The following is a 10,494-nucleotide window of genomic DNA, read 5'->3' as shown; positions in this document are numbered from 1 at the left end:
AGCAGGACCCCGCCGGGGTTCACCAGGACCCCGTTTCTCCACGTTGCGGTGCAGCAAACACCCCGCTTCTCCTGGAGCCGGGGTCCCCCAGAGCCCCGATTCCCGGGGCTGGGGTTCCCCGTTTCCCCTTTTCCCGGTGCTCTCTCTCCTCACTGGAGTTCCCTGTTCCCCATTACCCGTTTCCCGTTCCTCTCTCTCTCCCCGCTGTTTCCCCGCTTCCCATTCCCCGTTCCCTGTTCCCGTTCTCTCTCTCCTTTCTGGGTTTCCCCGTTCCCGTTTCTCTCTCTCTCCGTTTCCCCGTTCCCCCGCTGTTTCCCCCTCTCTCCCCGTTTCCCGTTCTCTCTCTCTCCGGGCGGGGTGCCGGGTTCCCCCTTTCCGTGTCTCTCTCTCCCCGTTCCCTGTTGTTTCCCCGTTCCCCGTTTCTCTCTCTCTCTCTCCCCGCTGCTTCGCCGCTCCCCGTTTCTAGTTCCCGTTCTCTCTCCCCGCGGGGTGCCGGGTTCCCATATTCCCGCAGTTTCCCCGTTATTTCCCCGTCATTTCCCCGTTTCTCTCTCTCTCTCCCCGGGGGTGCCGGGTTCCCGTTTTCCCGCAGTTTCCCCGTCATTTCCCCGTTTCTCTCTCTCTCTCCGGGCGGGGTGCCGGGTTCCCATATTCCCGCCGTTTCCCCGTTATTTCCCCGTTATTTCCCCGTTTCTCTCTCTCTCCCCGCGGGGTGCCGGCTCTGCCGTTGCCGCCGCCGGGCTCTCAGTGCGCAGGCGCGGTGCCCCGCCCCCGCCGCCGCTCGCGGTGCATTGTGGGACACAAACAAAGTGCCCGGGCGGCGCGCGCGGGAGCTCGGACGGAGGCGCGCGCGCTGCCCCCTCCCCCCCGCGCCCCCCCCTTCCCCCGCGTGCACGCGCAGCGCGCGCGCCCCTCACGCCCCCTCGCGCGGGGGGGTCGCGCGCCCCCCGCTCTTTCCCCCCCCCCCAGCCCCCCCCCCCTCCCCCGGGTTTCCCGCGCGCCGCCTGAGGGGGAGGCGGCGGCCTCCGCCCCCCCCCACCCCCCCGACACCATCCCGGTCATCCCGCTCGTCCCGCCGCCTCCCGGCCCCGCCGTCATGGCCCCCAGATAGCGGCCCGGCCTCACCGACCGCCCGCAGGTAACCGGGGAGCGCGGCCGGGCCTGGAGCGGGAGGGGGCCGGTCGGTGGCGCGGCGGCCGCTGGTGCCCCTGGGGGGCGGGGGGCGGGAGGGATCCGGCTCCGGCCCCTCTCCCTCCCTTTCGGACCCGGCCCGGCCCGTCCCTTCCCCCGTGTTTGCCGTGCGTGCCCCGGGGCTGCGCTCGCCCCCCGGGGGATCCCATTGCGCGGTGCACCGCCGCGGTGTCCCCCTCCCGCGGGGCCGTGTCAGCCCCGCGCCTCGCCGAGGGTTCCCGGCCGGGGGTGTCTCCTGAGGGTGTCACCTTTCTCCGGGGGTGTCCCTGTCCCTTGTGCCGGTGCTTGGGGGTGCCACCTCCCCCTGGGGTGCCCCGCGTTCCGTTGTTCGGGGTGTCCTGTGCCTCGTGTCCCGGGGTTCGGGGTTCTCTCCCCTCCAGGGGTGTCCCTGGCCCCGGAGCTGCGGGTGCGCACGGGAGCCTGCACTTCCGAGGGCTGTGGGGGGAACTTGTGTTGTTTCCTGCATCCCAACGGGATACCTGCTGCCTCCAGTGCCGGCTCGTGGGAGGAAATAGAGGGATTCCCACTAGCCGTGAGAAAGAGCTGCTGTCCCTCTGTTGTTGTTTGTTTTTTCCCTACAACAGCCCCTTCTGCACATTCCTCAGGGTCCATCTGCCAGGGTCTGCTCTGCTGCCTGTGTGTCCCCGCACCGTGAGGGTGGCACAGTGCTCATCTGCCAGGAACTGCTTCGTGTTTTTCTGCTCTCCTTCCATCTCTCCAGAGTCATTTTCCTATATAAACACAATCAGCAGATTCTGGGAGGGTATCATGTGTTTCTTGCTTGCCAAAAGCCTGTTGTCTCCTGTAACACACCCAGGGTGCCTCCCAAACTCTGCTGTACCTGTTTCCATGGGGTCCAGCACAGCCTGGTAAATCCCACACCTCAGGGGGCTGCAGAAGCTGCTGAGGTTTTCCCCACCCACAAACACACATCCTCCTCCAGAGCCCGAGGGATGAGTCCTGCAGCCCATCTCGTGCTGTGCAGCCTGCTGTGCCCACTGCAGGGCTGTGTGTCCCCTCCTCCACACTCACCACTGATTTCCTGCCAAGGGCCTGCATCCTGTCCTGGCTGTGTGTGCACCCCCAGGGCAGGTGCAGGGTTTGCTGCAGGATTCCTCATGCATGTGGAGGTTTCCACCCTGAGTCCTTTCACACCTTGGGTGTTCCCACAGATTCCTGTGCTTGCTCCCATCACCTCCTGCACATGGCATAGAGGTCAGCCCTGTTCCCATCTCTGCTCTCTTCTTGGCTGCCTGTTACATCTTCCATGGCTGAAACTTCTCCCTTTTCCTTCCTGGGCCCTGCTGATCCTGCAGTGGGAGACTCAGCTTAAGCCTACCTTGGTTTTTGCTTTGACTTTGGGGTTTCCTTTGCTGAGCAAAATCAAGTAGTGTGTGTTCTTCCGAGGTATCAGCACATCCCATCACTCTAAAATACCATCACTTTCTCTTTTTCTGGTCACATAAATAATTTTATATATTCCAGTGGCTGAAGAGTTTCCATGTAAGCAGGAAAGTGACTTTTGACAAGGCCATGGAGTGACAGGATAAGGGGGAATGGCTTCAAATGACAGAGGGTGGGATGGATGTGATATTGGGAGGGTGAAGGAGGTGAGGCCCTGGCACAGGGTGCCCAGAGCAGCTGTGGCTGCCCCATCCCTGGGACCATTCTGGGCCAGGTTGGGCGGGGCTTGGAGCAGCCTGGGACACTGGAAGGTGTCCCCTGTGCTAGTGGAAGGTGTCCCTGCCCATGGCAGGGGAGTTGGATGTGCTCTTTAAGGTCCCTTCCAACCCAAACCATTTTGTGATGTTTCTAGAATCATTGCTGTCCTCTGGGTTTGCCATACCCCTGTGGGGAGTTTCTCAGTCACACCTTTGCCCCTGCTTTATTTCTGTGCTTCTGCCTCATAGGAAGCTTTTCCTTTCCCTTTTTAAAATGTTTATTTCATTTATTCTTGGGGTGTACCCACCAGGTATCCTCATGGCAGCTCTTCCTGAGGTAGAGGTCACTCAGTTGAGCTGGTCCCTGGCTCTGAGCTGGACGTTTCCACAGATGAGGCGGTGGTTGTTTGTCACATGTGGCACTGCTCTGTGGGCCCGGCAGGGTGCTGCTGAGTGGGAATGAGTCCTGTGCAGGCAGGGCACGGAGCAGCACCCAGGAGTCTCAGGGATTGGGATTTCAATGGGTTTTCTCCTGCCCTGGAGTCTCCTGCTGCAGCCTGATGTGTGCACGTGGTGCAGATGCCAGGTGTGATCAGCCTGGAGACCTTGCCTGGCTCTCAGTGCAGCTCTTTGAGGAGGTGTGGCTGAGCCTGGCAGCTCCCACAGCTCTCCAGTGTAAATGCCTCCATTGATGTCCAGCTGTTTACTCCAGGAGCCAGTTACAATGCTCTAAGTGCCTCTCCCTTGGGACTACTCCTATTCAAACAGCTGCTTTTAATCCAGAGCTGGAATTGGTGCTGACACTCCAGACAGTCTCTTTGCATGGGAAGGGAATTTCCAGCCCCACTTCAGTCTCCCAGGTGGATGGTGCGTGGATGCTGAGGGAGGAAAACCTCCTGCTTGGGAGCTTTTGTTTACAGGGTGAGGGAATTCCTGCCCCTCTGACTGTGAGGTTTGAGGGGAAACACTGTCCTTACATATTCCTTCTACAGTATCTAAGAGTAGTCAGAGGGTGAAACTGAATCCTTGCCATGTTTGTTGCAACAGGAGGTTAATCATAAACTCTGGCACTTTCCAAAGGGGTGCTTTCATTGTGAGGTGTTGGTGGAGAGTTGTGCTGCTCAGAGGATCTACAGCAAAACGGCTTCCCCTGGCTGAGTCTGAGCAACCCCCCAGATGTTGGGTTTGGTTGGGTTTGGTTGTACCCCACGACCTGCTGGAAGGAGATTTTGTGTCTTTGTGGCCTTTCTGTGCATGGATGTGTGGTGCTTGTGTGGCCAGCAGCAAGCCTTGGCTCCTTCACACCTGTGTGGGGTATTTCACATCAGTGTTTCACTGGCCTCACCCATTCCATCTGCTAAACTTGAGCTTTGAGAACATCTGAGTGTGTTCCTAGGAGAACATCTGGTGATATATGTAGCTTCACTCCTTTTAGGGGTTGTTTAAAGAAAAAGAAAAGAAAATCAACCTGTGAGAAAGCAAATCAAGCTGTGAGAAAGCAGTGGTGCTTTTGCTGGCATGTGACGAGGAAGGAGATGTCCCCTGACGTAGAAGGGATTGTCTGTTGACATTCTTCTCCCTCTCCCAGTTAGAAGTAGGTTATCCCTGCTCAAATTATGCAACTGTGCAGACAGCCAGACTTCAGGAATTCCAAATACTTCAATGTGTCAAGTGCTGACTTGGAAATGAAATGCCACGGTTGCAGAGCGTGTTCACAGTCTGGCGCTTGCAATCCGACATCGAGCTTGGAACCGCGTGTGGCTGAGAAGGGGCAGCAACTTAATTGCTTGTTTCTTCCAAAAGTGTCGTGGGAGCCAAACTGGGTGGGAGAGCTGCCTCTACCTGTGACACTGTTTCCATATGGAAGCAGAAAAAAACCTCCTGAAAACATTGATTTATGTAACAAATTGAAATGCTTCGTTCTCTGGCCGTGGTGTTGCAGTTTTCAGCATCCAGATCTAATTAAAGAGTTGTGTGCTTATTGCTAAGTAAACACAGGAGTCCATCACTGTCCTTGCCTTGCAGGGCAAATTGATTCTCCTAATGGTTTCACTGGATGAAAGCAGGTGTCTGGGACTGCTTTGTGCAAGGTGCTGAAATGAAATGGTGGTGGTAGGAAATGAGCTGCAAGCCTGATGAAATGGGGTGACAGGAAATGGAAACGCTCAGCATTTCATTCAATTCTTACATTCCATTTAATCAAGTGAAGGAAGTGACTTAAACTGTGCTTTATTTGTAAATAACGTGTTCTTAATGCCTTCCACTTCAGAGCTGGGGAAATCATCATTTCACAGGAGCACATTGAGCAGAGCGTGTGAACAATGGGATAATAAGTGCTGCAGAAAGTGTGTTGGGCTCAGCATGTGGTCTGTGACAGTGGCCAGCAGGAAATCATTAGGGGAGAGTGGAGCAGCAGCCCCAGGCAGCTCAGGCATCAGCCCCAGCTCGGGTTTGAGGTGGTCTGAGCCTGCTGGACCTGTCCTGGAGGGCATTGCTGAAACATTTCCAACAGTTTGTACCTGCAGCTTCCACAGAATACCCTGTGATGAATCCCTCAACCTGTACAAAAATAATACCTGGCTTCTGGGGAGTTTTCTTGCTTCTTTTTAAACTAATCTCATTGAATCCCTCATACTTTTTGTATTTTTTTTTGCATCAGCACCTCATTTGTAATTTTACAAGTCTCAGTTTTCTCTCTTTGGGTTCTTTTCCTTTCCCAAGCTGCATTGTCCCATTCTGTTTAGTACAGAGGCAGCTCTTCATCACTTGGGGTTTTTCCCTTTGAGCTCTGCTGTTGTTTTGAGGTGATTTGGCCACAATTTGTTTGCTTGCTTTACCCAAGAAGCCTGAATAAAGAGAGATGTGCTGTCTAATAAAGGGATACTTTGTAGCTCCTCTGTGATAATATTATAAACATTTACTATGTGTAATGTTTTACATTCCAAGTGCAAATGAGCACAGTAATCAGAGTGAGAGATATTGTAGTGGAAATACAGATACTGAGGAAGATCTGAGTTTATAAATACAGTACAGATGGCCCTTGATAAGGCATTTTGTATTTGGATATTACCAAGAGAGCAGTATGGAAAAAACTACACTTGTGGTGGATTCTTGCCAGAGTTGAGTTGGAAGGCACTGGAAGCATGAAGATGCCATGTCCTGTGGAGAACTAAGTCTCAGAAATGACTTTTGGGATATCTGGTGGGCTAAGGGACACATTGCTCCTTTATTAGGGACAGATATTGACAGTGTTGAAGCTCTGTGGTTCCTGCAGTTTTCTTTCAATGTCTTGTTTTGGTTTTTTTTTAAGTAGATAAATACCCCTGGTTTGAAATGCCTACTGTGAGAAGTTTCTGTAAAATGTTGTGAAGATGCTGGAGGTTTAACAAAAACCCCACAAAACCCTCCTTATGCCCAGCACAAACTGGGGATATGGTTCTGCCAGGCCAGCTTTGGCCATACAGGGGCAGACTGCTCCAGCCTGTGGAGTTGCTGCTCACCTGATAAGGTGCTTTGTGGATAAATACAAGCACTTGTAGCTTTTGGAGCCAAGAAGAACTCCTTTGAGGCATTTATCTGCATAAATGAGTCATTAGGAAAATAAAGGTACAGGTAGTGCTGAAAGGGTGATGACACAACCACATTCCTGCCTTGCTTGAACTTGTTGAGGATTCTTTTGTAGCTGCTTCCCTTGGAAGGTGCTGCTGTTGTTGATGTGTCTGTGACACCCTGGCTGCTGGCACTGTCCCTGCTGGCTGGGTCAGCAGTGCCTGTTCCCTCCTTGGATCTCTCAGCATCTGAGATTTTGCCTTGATCTCTCCCCTCTGCTCTTTGTTGAGCTCTTTCCTCAGTGTTGCTTCCAGCACTGGGGGTGTTTATGGGGCTGCTGTGCTTCAGGGAGAGTTCAGCTATGCATTGCCTTTCAGAAAAAATATCATTTATTAGAGTTAATGTGGATTTCATGAGGGTGTAATGCTTCCTGCAATAAAAGTGAGAGAGAAAAGCTGTCATTTTGTGTAATAAACCTGAATATTTCAAACAACCAGTCAGCTGACAGGTAAGCTTTGTGCTCAACTAGTAAAAACTAGCACTTAGCCAAATTTGGTTGTGACAAAGCTTCTGTTTGTGCTGTGCCCTCCAAGTCTCTTATTTCTGTCAAATAAGAAATAAGAAAGAGAAATAAGGGAGTGATTTCCAGGGATAGGGGGGAGCACGTGGTTTGGGGGATAGTTGAAAGGAGGCACTCTGCACTTTGGCTGCTTTTCTCATTTTGCCTTGGAGGAAAAGAAAAAAATAATATGTGGGGACCAACAGATGGGAGAGTTTTGTTATTTTTGGGTTTTTTGTCTTTTTGACTCTTTCAGGGAGTAGTGCTACCAAAACAATCTTGAGCCATGCTGCTTTGCTGTGCCATTTTTCCTGAGATTTCTTCCACATGCCATCAGCAGGAAGGGCTTGGAAATTCTTGTTTTTGTGACTAATTTGAGAGGTTTTTGTGACTAATTTGAGTAGTTTTCTTCATGGATGTTTTTCCTGACTTCTTGTTGATATGCTTGCAGAGCTTCTGAAAGTGAAGGCTCAAATGCTGTGGGTAGCCATGGTAAAAGAAAAAATAGATTTCTGGAATTAGTTTAAATTAGCAGGTTGCTGCAGTTGCTGCCACGTGCAAATGAAAGTAATATATGGACATTTTTTGGCAATTTGCAGTGCTTAGAAAATTTAATATTCAGTTGGGGGTTTTTGCACTGTTGTTAAAGAGCAAGGACTATAAAACTGCAGCTTTGCTTTTTATTGCACAGAGTGGGAAATGGTCATCTTACAGCTTCTCTACACTAAGAAATTTGGGGAAAACTTCACCTGAATTGGCATGGAGCAAAAGGATAAAAAAGTTCCTGAGATCCCATAAAAATTATGCATGAGCAGTGCCACGGAAGCGTGGTTAAATGTGAATGTGTGCCTTAGGGCTGTAACACATCAGCCCATTCACTGGGAGCTGAGTTCATTCTGAGGCACTTCCCTGCATAAGGACATGATGAGAACTCAGTTCACTTGTTGCTTTTATTCTACCAAAAAAAACCCCAAAAAACAAAAAAATGGAGATTTGTTTCACATGTTGATAGCACATTTAGTAGTTTGATCATGTGTTTTTTGGGGAATTGGTGAAAACCAAAAGTATGGGGTGGTGAATCTGCTGTGAGATATCCCAGAACACTCTGTGTAGTGAAGTTCACACATTAATTTTTATTATGAGAATGAAGGTAATTCAGTGTGGAACAAGACTTTTCACAGCTCCTGCTCATATTGTTAAACAAGCCTCAGTTTTAAGGGCTGTCAGAAAATTGCTTTTATTTTACACACACAGAAAAGTGCTGTAAGGAATGCTAACGTGAGATTCCTTCAGTGCAGAGCTGAAGCACCAGAGGCTGGGGAAGGTGGCATTTATCTGGTTTGCTTGTTCAACCATGTGAAAGCTATATTAGGCACATCAACTTTGTGCACTACACTGCAGCTTCAAAAAAGCAACAAGTTAAATCTGGGCCCTTTGAAGTAGTGAATAGTAACATTCTGTTCTCCAGAAGTGATGACTTCAAATGATCACGCCAAAACTCCAAAAGCTGTCATGGCTGAGGAAAACAAGACAATTCTCCCCAGATAAATCTTATTTCAGTGTATCACTGTTGCATGAGAACTGGGTTTTGTTGGAGCCAGCAAACTTCAGTTATGCAGAAAGGCAGAGAGGCTTAAAAAAGGACAAAGATCTTCTTTCTCTATCTGGAAATGATCTCAGAAAACATCTTAGTGTTGCAGAAAAATGTGTCTGTGGCATCAGATCAGTTCCAGCAGCAGGCACTACTGTCCTGCCCTGATTATTGTAATCTGTGCTTTTAATTAGATGCTGAGATTAGGAGCTGTTGTGCTGCTCAGTGCCCTCAATGTGTTCCCTGTCACTTCTGCCCCAGTGTCCTGGTGGAGGAAGATGCTCTTAAGATCTAAGCACACTTTACTTTGTAGACACATTAAGGGACAGCTGCACAAAGAAAAATACACCAAAACTCCTTCTTGAGACTCTTTCAGGAGGTTAAAATAGATATTGGCAAATAGCTGGCAAGAAATCAGGCACTGCAGCAGTTCTGTGTGCCTTTTACTGAGCTGTTCATTTCATGGAACAGTATGGAGATCTTACTCCAAAGTCACTTTTAACTCATTAGCTTCCAGTTCACAGCTCCCTAATGTATCATGCCAAAAATTAAATTAGTTCTGTTGGATTTCCCATGAATTTCATTCTGTTCCTGGGATTCCAGTTCTCAATCTTTTGGTTTTGTGTGTTGTGCTGATGATACACCTTAACCTTTTGATCAGCATTTCCTGAGCCAGTGTCTTGGGGATCTGTGCTGAAATGAGTTTTTGGGGCACTCCATAGGTGAATTCTTCGGTCTGTTCTCCAAGTACATGAATTATACATACATAGGGGTTGATTAGGGACAAGAATAAATCCAGAAGTGTCACTTTCATGAGGAAATGACAAGCCAGAGCTGCATGAGAATCTGCTGCAAGTATGTAGCTCTTTACCTTCAGTTTGTCTGTTCATCTGTGTGTTTGCACTAACAGTTCTGTTTGTCATGTTAGTCAAACATTTAATGAAGTTCTCATCATAGCTGGTGTTTCCTCTTTCTCTGAAAAATACATTTTCAATTCAGCTTGAGACACTTTAACTTCAGTAAACACAGGTGGTATCCCAATTTCTGTTTGTTTTCTTGTTCTTCATTCTTTTTTTCTTCAGTTTGTTTTCATTTGGCTGGATTTGTTCACTTGTATACAAACACCTGCAATCGTGTATCTTTGAGAGATGAAAACATCTCTATATTTTTTTAATAATCAGCCCTTGTACACTAAATATTTGAGAGATGAAATTAGCATAGTGCTAATGTTGCCAAGCTTATTTGCAGGTGTGCACCACAAAATGAGACATTTTTTGAAGAGTCCTGCCTCTCCTGCTGCCCTGACACCTTTTCCCTGGGAATTAAAGTGTCACTATTTAATCACAGCACTGGCTGATGGAAACACTTTTAGACTGGCTTCTAATGAAAGGAGTGGTAACATGTTTTGCACACCTACAACATGACATTTCATCTGCAGGTTTTATCTGTGCCAGCAGTTGTAGCTATGCTTTAATCTTGCAGCATTAATCCAGCACACTCAGTGCCTGATTCCAGAGCCCCAGGTCGGCTCTCAGGGATTCCCAAGCGTTTGCATGACAAACTCTTGCCAGCTCCCAGCTTTTCCCATCACTCAGGGGGCTCTGTGCTCAGCCATGGCCATTTTCAGAGCTGGGCAGATAAATTTCCATTGCCCTGAAGCCAACAGGAGCATTTAGCAGTTGAAACTTCACTGTGGACAACTTAACTTGCAGCCCTGTGACATTTCTGTGACAGTTCCTAATGTCCCCATTTATCTGTGTATTGGTTTGCACTCAGGACTCATGGCAGCTCTAAGTCCATCAGCTGCAGAGACACAACTCTCATTTGCTGAGACATAACTGATGTGCAATTCCTGCCATAAAAATTAAAAAGAGAGAATTGAAGTGGAATTGAACTCTCCTGCCAGAGAGACAGCAGAAAATCTTGCAGGCCCCGTGCTGTAG

The 10,494-nt window shown here is 49.4% G+C and overlaps 1 protein-coding gene across 1 annotated transcript in view; it reads left to right on the top strand.

Moving 5' to 3' along the window:
* The first annotated feature begins 1,038 nt into the window (after positions 1 to 1,038).
* ZBTB44 (zinc finger and BTB domain containing 44) overlaps positions 1,039 to 10,494 on the top strand; it is a 40,278-nt gene continuing 30,822 nt past the window's right edge. Inside the window, exon 1 of the mRNA XM_058819096.1 lies at positions 1,039 to 1,138. The gene's annotated coding sequence lies outside the window, so the exon portion shown is untranslated. The remainder of the gene's footprint in view (positions 1,139 to 10,494) is intronic.

Source organism: Ammospiza caudacuta, chromosome 23 (genome assembly GCF_027887145.1).
Source record: "Ammospiza caudacuta isolate bAmmCau1 chromosome 23, bAmmCau1.pri, whole genome shotgun sequence".
In the NCBI taxonomy this organism is placed as follows: Eukaryota; Metazoa; Chordata; class Aves; order Passeriformes; family Passerellidae; genus Ammospiza; species Ammospiza caudacuta.
The sequence above is the reverse complement of the archived record's forward strand: the minus strand, read 5'-3'. Positions and strand labels throughout refer to the sequence as shown.